The following is a 7,312-nucleotide window of genomic DNA, read 5'->3' on the forward strand; positions in this document are numbered from 1 at the left end:
AGAGGGGCCGGGAGGGCGAGGGGAAGAGGGGCCGGGAGGGCGAGGGGAAGAGGGGCCGGGAGGGCGAGGGGAAGAGGGGCCGGGAGGGCGAGGGGAAGAGGGGCCGGGAGGGCGAGGGGAAGAGGGGCCGGGAGGGCGAGGGGAAGAGGGGCCGGGAGGGCGAGGGGAAGAGGGGCCGGGAGGGCGAGGGGAAGAGGGGCCGGGAGGGCGAGGGGAAGAGGGGCCGGGAGGGCGAGGGGAAGAGGGGCCGGGAGGGCGAGGGGAAGAGGGGCCGGGAGGGCGAGGGGAAGAGGGGCCGGGAGGGCGAGGGGAAGAGGGGCCGGGAGGGCGAGGGGAAGAGGGGCCGGGAGGGCGAGGGGAAGAGGGGCCGGGAGGGCGAGGGGAAGAGGGGCCGGGAGGGCGAGGGGGAAGAGGGGCCGGGAGGGCGAGGGGAAGAGGGGCCGGGAGGGCGAGGGGAAGAGGGGCCGGGAGGGCGAGGGGAAGAGGGGCCGGGAGGGCGAGGGGAAGAGGGGCCGGGAGGGCGAGGGGAAGAGGGGCCGGGAGGGCGAGGGGAAGAGGGGCCGGGAGGGCGAGGGGAAGAGGGGCCGGGAGGGCGAGGGGAAGAGGGGCCGGGAGGGCGAGGGGAAGAGGGGCCGGGAGGGCGAGGGGAAGAGGGGCCGGGAGGGCGAGGGGAAGAGGGGCCGGGAGGGCGAGGGGAAGAGGGGCCGGGAGGGCGAGGGGAAGAGGGGCGGGAGGGCGAGAGGAAGAGGGGCGGGATGAAGAGGGGTGAGGAGGCTGGTGTGGGGCATAAACACCGGCACGGACCAGTTGGGCCGAATGGCCTGTTTCTGAGCTGTAAATACTATACAAGACTAACTAAGTGGACAGCGATCAGGAGCAGCTGCTCTGACTGACATTCTGCCCTCCCTGTACCAGGGCACTGAAGCCAACTGCTGCAATTATTAATGACACGGATTTGAACCCAGTAACCTTGTCTGCAGGGCTCAGTACCTCACCACAGCACATTTACCACGAGACTGCGCCCCACATTCAACAATGGTCAGTCATCTGATCTGGGTCGCACATAGGAAGATTACAGATGAGTCACGTGAAATATAGATTCATTCCAGAACTGCCAACAACAAACATTTTGTTAGTTGCCTGCACCACCTTCATAGCTCACACAGTTTAGCACAACCCCATGGCTGGCCAGCACACACCCTACAACAACAGCCTGTTTCTATAGCGCCTTTAAACCTAGTAAATGTCCCAAGGCGCTTCACAGGAGCGATTATCAAACAACACGTGACACCGAGCCACATCAGGGGAATTGAGAGCAGGTGACTAAAAACTTGGTCAGAGAAGCAGGTTGTAAGGAGGTGCTTAAAGAGGAGAGAGGGTAGAGAGGCAGAGAGGTTTAGGGAGGGAATTCCAGAGCTCAGGGCCCAGGCAGCTGAAGGCACGGCCGCCAATGGTGGAGCGATGAAAATCGGGGATGCTCAAGAGGCCAGAGATCTCGGGGGGTTGTACGGCTGGAGGAGGTTACAGAGATAGGGAGGGACATGGCCATGGAGGGATTTGAACACAAAGATACGAAATTTTAAAAATCGAGGCATTGCAGGACTGGGAGTCAACGTAGGTCAGCGAGCACAGGGGACGGTGGGTGAACGGGACTTGGTACCAGTTAGGATGCGGGCAGCAGAGTTTCCCCTAGGGGACAGATCCGATGACGCATTTCTTATGTCACAATACTCTCTTTCTTTAACACAAGCAGTGCAGCGCAGAAGCAATAAAAATCAAACAGTAATACGGCAAACTGTGCCATCGACTCAAACCCAATCCTTGATCAATACAGAATTAGAATCACCATACAGCACAGGAGGAGGCCATTCGGCCCATCGTGCCTGCGCCGGCTCTTTGAAAGAGCTCTCCAATTAGTCCCACTCCCCGCTGCTCTTTCCCCACAGCCCTGCAAATGTTTCCTTTCCCAAGTTACATCCAATTCCCCTTTGAAATTAATCAAATCACAGACAATCCCCATCTTCAAACCACACCCAAGGCTGATGTATCTGCTGTCAGGTGTAAGCCCCGCTGGAACGCCAGCCTCCTGTGGCTGCCTTGCCCCTGTGCACAATATTTAATGAAATTCCCTGTTGCTGGAGATGGTCTGTCCCAGGCCCTGCGCCCCTGTATGTATAGGGGCCTTCCCAATCCCTGGGGATCCTATGACTACCACGTCTATGATTAATGGCAGTCCTCATTAGCCTAGATAAAGGTTTTAATCAGATATATACGGCACAGCAGGCCATTTGGTCCATGCCGGTTGAAAAAGAGCTATCCACCTAATCCCACTTTTGAGCCTTGTAGGTTGCGGCACTTCAAGTGCCTATCCAAGCACTTTTTAAAATGCAATGACGGTTTCTGCCTCTGCCACCCTTTCAGACAGTGAGTTGCAGACAACCACCATTCTCTGGGTGAAAAAAGTTCTCAACTCCCGTCCAAACCTTCGACCAATTACTTTAAATCTATGCCCCTGGTTATTAACCTCTCTATTAAGAGCAATCCCCTTCACCACAAGATGAATTTCCACATCGCTGCAGATTGTTGCAACCACTAACCCACCCCAGCCACCTGCTCCGGGCCCTGTATACAATGTTCTGGAGCACAGTTACCTGCTCCGGGCCCTGTATACAATGTTCTGGAGCACAGTTACCTGCTCCGGGCCCTGTATACCATGTTCTGGGGCACAGTTACCTGCTCCAGGCCCTGTATACAATGTTCTGGAGCACAGTTACCTGCTCCGGGCCCTGGATACAATGTTCTGGAGCACAGTTACCTGCTCCGGGCCCTGTATACAATGTTCTAGAGCACAGTTACCTGCTCCGGGCCCTGTATACAATGTTCTAGAGCCCCAGTTACCTGCTCCGGGCCCTGTATACAATGTTCTAAAGCCCCAGTTACCTGCTCCGGGCCCTGTATACAATGTTCTAGAGCCCCCAGTTACCTGCTCCGGGCCCTGTATACAATGTTCTAGAGCCGCAGTTACCTGCTCCGGGCCCTGTATACAATGTTCTAGAGCACAGTTACCTGCTCCGGGCCCTGTATACAATGTTCAGGAGCACAGTTACCTGCTCCGGGCCCTGTATACAATGTTCTGGAGCACAGTTACCTGCTCCAGGCCCTGTATACAATGTTCTGGGGCACAGTTACCTGCTCCAGGCCCTGTATACAATGTTCTGGAGCACAGTTACCTGCTCCGAGCCCTGTATACAATGTTCTGGAGCACAGTTACCTGCTCCGGGCCCTGTATACAATGTTCTGGGGCACAGTTACCTGCTCCAGGCCCTGTATACAATGTTCTGGAGCACAGTTACCTGCTCCGAGCCCTGTATACAATGTTCTGGAGCACAGTTAACTGCTCCGGGCCCTGTATACAATGTTCTAGAGCACAGTTACCTGCTCCGGGCCCTGTATACAATGTTCTAGAGCACAGTTACCTGCTCCGGGCCCTGTATACAATGTTCTAGAGCACAGTTACCTGCTCCGGGCCCTGTATACAATGTTCTAGAGCACAGTTACCTGCTCCGGGCCCTGTATACAATGTTCTGGCATGTTACCTGCTCCAGGCCCTGTATACAATGTTCTGGAGCACAGTTACCTGCTCCGGGCCCTGTATACAATGTTCAGGGGTACAGTAACCTGCTCCGGGCCCTGTATACAATGTTCTGGAGCACAGTTACCTGCTCCGGGCCCTGTATACAATGTTCTGGAGCAGTGTTACCTGCTCCGGGCCCTGTATACAATGTTCTGGAGCAGTGTTACCTGCTCCGAGCCCTGTATACAATGTTCTGGAGCACAGTTACCTGCTCTGGGCCCTGTATACAATGTTCTGGAGCACAGTTACCTGCTCCGGGCCCTGTATACAATGTTCTGGGGCACAGTTACCTGCTCCGGGCCCTGTATACAATGTTCTGGGGCCCAGTTACCTGCTCCGGGCCCTGTATACAATGTTCTAGAGTCACAGTTCCTTGCTCCGGGCCCTGTATACAATGTTCGAGAGTCACAGTTCCTTGCACCGGGCCCTGTATACAATGTTCAGGAGCACAGTTACCTGCTCCGGGCCCTGTATACAATGTTCTGGGGCACAGTTACCTGCTCCGGGCCCTATATACAGGTAGACTATCCTTTATCCGAAAACCTTGGGACCAGCTGTGTTTCGGTTTTCGGAATTTTTCGGATTTCAATAGGTTTTCATCTCCGTATCTGACAACAAACACTGTTGCTTAGCAACAGCTTGTAAACACTCGGGCCCAGCCTTGGAAGCGTCTCTGAAGCTGTTGCTAAGCTACAGAGACTCTTTCCACAGCCTGACTGTTTAAAAAAATGCTAGGGGAAGAAAAAAAACCTAACAAAACGGCTGCTGATTTCTGCCGTTAGATCGAGGTTTCCGGCTCCCCCTGCTCCGTATCTGAATTCCTTGACTTAGCGGGTTTCTGGGGCTCGACTGCCGCCGCCAGTTGTGGGAAAGCCGGATATCGGCTGACTCCTGCACTAAGCTGGCCCGCAAATCAGGTTGGGGGTGGGGGGGGGAAGAAAAGACTATCGGACGGGCCGCTGCAGCTATCGGACAGGCCGCTGTATTGTTGGGTTCACTCTCCCGGTACCTCCTTCACACTGCCCGGCTCAGCCTGCAATCTCCTACCCAGGAGGGAACTCTGTGACCCTCTGCCCTGCTCACAGGGAAAGGCAGAGCTCCCAGACCACTCCCGTCATGTTTGGCGCCACTCGTCTCATGTCGTGCGCACGACTTACGCTCCACGAAAAAACTTTCGGTTTTTAAGAGGTTTTCGGAAGTGCAGATAAAGGATAGTCTACCTGTACAATGCTCAGGAGCACAGTTACCTGCTCCGGGCCCTGTATACAATGTTCTAGAGTCAGTTACCTGCTCCGGGCCCTGTATACAATGTTCAGGAGCACTGTTACCTGCTCCGGGCCCTGTATACAATGTTCTAAAGCCCCAGTTACCTGCTCCGGGCCCTGTATACAATGTCCAGGAGCACTGTTACCTGCTCCGGGCCCTGTATACAACGTTCAGGAGCCCAGTTACCAGCTCTCGGCCCTGTATACAATGTTCTGGAGCCCAGTTACCTGCTCCGGGCCCTGTATACAATGTTCAGGAGCACAGTTACCTGCTCCGGGCCCTGTATACAATGTTCAGGAGCACAGTTACCTGCTCCGGCCCTGTATACATGTTCGAAAGCCCCAGTTACCTGCTCTGGGCCCTGTAAACAATGTTCAGGAGCACAGTTACCTGCTCTGGGCCCTGTATACAATGTTTTAAAGCCCCAGTTACCTGCTCCGGGCCCTGTATACAATGTTCTAAAGCCCCAGTTACCTGCTCCGGGCCCTGTATACAATGTTCTGGAGCACAGTTACCTGCTCCGGGCCCTGTATACAATGTTCTGGGGCACAGTTACTTGCTCCGGGCCCTGTATACAATGTTCTGGAGCACAGTTACCTGCTCCGGGCCCTGTATACAATGTTCTAAAGCCCCAGTTATCTGCTCTGGGCCCTGTATACAATGTTCTAAAGCCCCAGTTACCTGCTCCGGGCCCTGTATACAATGTTCTAAAGCCCCAGTTACCTGCTCCGGGCCCAGTATACAATGTTCTAAAGCCCCAGTTGCCTGCTCCAGGCTCTGTATACAATGTTCAGGAGCACAGTTACCTGCTCCAGGCCCTGTATACAATGTTCTAGAGCCCCAGTTACCTGCTCCGGGCCCTGTATACAATGTTCTGGGGCACAGTTACCTGCTCCAGTTACCTGCTCCAGGCCCTGTATACAATGTTCTGGGGCACAGTTACCTGCTCCGGGCCCTGTATACAATGTTCTGGAGCACAGTTACCTGCTCCGGGCCCTGTATACAATGTTCTGGAGCACAGTTACCTGCTCCAGGCCCTGTATACAATGTTCTAGAGCCCCAGTTACCTGCTCCAAGCCCTGTATACAATGTTCTAAAGCCCCAGTTACCTGCTCCGAGCCCTGTATACAATGTCCAGGAGCACAGTTACCTGCTCCGGGCCCTGTATACAATGTTCTGGGGCACAGTTACCTGCTCCGGGCCCTGTATACAATGTTCTGGGGCACAGTTACCTGCTCCGGGCCCTGTACACAATGTTCTAAAGCCCCAGTTACCTGCGCCAGGCCCTGTATACAATGTTCTAAAGCCCCAGTTACCTGCTCCGGGCCCTGTATACAATGTTCTGGGGCACAGTTACCTGCTCCGGGCCCTGTATACAATGTTCTAAAGCCCCAGTTACCTGCGCCAGGCCCTGTATACAATGTTCTAAAGCCCCAGTTACCTGCTCCGGGCCCTGTATACAATGTTCTGGGGCACAGTTACCTGCTCCGGGCCCTGTATACAATGTTCTAAAGCCCCAGTTACCTGCTCCGGGCCCTATCCCACTCTCCTGCCGCCTCCTCCTCCATCACCTGGCGCCGCTTCCCTAAACATCCAGCTGGAGGTCACGACCCCACGTCGTGCCGGCGCGCTTACGTCATGCTCGATTTTTTTTTAATTGTTTCCCCCCTTTTGTTTAAAACACAAACCTCCGGCGGTCGGACGTTCGCTGCCGCGTAGTCAGAAGTGAAAAAGCGCGTCCCAATATTTTTTAAAACTACATTTCTTATAAACACCTCAGCCAGCGCCGAGTGCGCCTCCCTCGCTGGCCCGCTGGCTCACAGCCTCCCCCTACAGCGCCACCCCCTCCCGGCCCGGCGGACCCCAGCACACGCCACAAAGCAGCTGATGTGGGTTCAGGGACAAATGTTGGCCAGGGATTGTTATTATCATCAGCACCCACCTAAAAAAAAATAGAAAGAACTTGCATTTCTACAGCGCCTTTCACCCACCCAAAGCGTTTCACAGCCAAGGAAGTACTTTTTGTTTTGTACTTGTAAGGAGGCACTTTACAGCCTTCCGGACTCAATATCGAGTTCAACAATTTCAGATCATAACCTCGGCCCTCGGCCCCCATTACATTTTTACTTATTTTTTTATCCACACCTTTGTTTTGGCCCTTTCCCCCCCCACTTTTTTTTTCTCTCCCACATAGCACCTGTCTTCCATTCTGCCAGCGCATTTCACACCTAATCTGGAGCCGTCGTTTGTCTCTCCACTAGTCCTATCGCCATCTCGTCTCGTTTTGAATACTTCTTAATGTCTCTTCACTTCTCTTTTGTTCTCTCCCAGCCCCCATACTGGCCTTTTAATCTATTTCATTTCCTGTGCTTCTTCAGTCTTGACAAAGGGTTTTGACCCGAAACGTTGACT

At 54.5% G+C, this 7,312-nt stretch overlaps 1 protein-coding gene across 1 annotated transcript in view; it reads right to left on the reverse strand.

Annotated features, from left to right (window-relative positions):
- The window catches only part of stk11ip (serine/threonine kinase 11 interacting protein), a 141,062-nt gene extending 134,548 nt beyond the window's left edge, over window positions 1-6,514 (reverse strand). The window contains exon 1 of the mRNA XM_085984238.1: window positions 6,425-6,514. The gene's annotated coding sequence lies outside the window, so the exon portion shown is untranslated. The remainder of the gene's footprint in view (window positions 1-6,424) is intronic.
- Between the last annotated feature and the right edge of the window lie 798 nt (window positions 6,515-7,312).

This window comes from Somniosus microcephalus, chromosome 4 (assembly GCF_052327205.1).
Source record: "Somniosus microcephalus isolate GS21.2 chromosome 4, FLI_Smic_1.0, whole genome shotgun sequence".
NCBI classification, from domain to species: domain Eukaryota; kingdom Metazoa; phylum Chordata; class Chondrichthyes; order Squaliformes; family Somniosidae; genus Somniosus; species Somniosus microcephalus.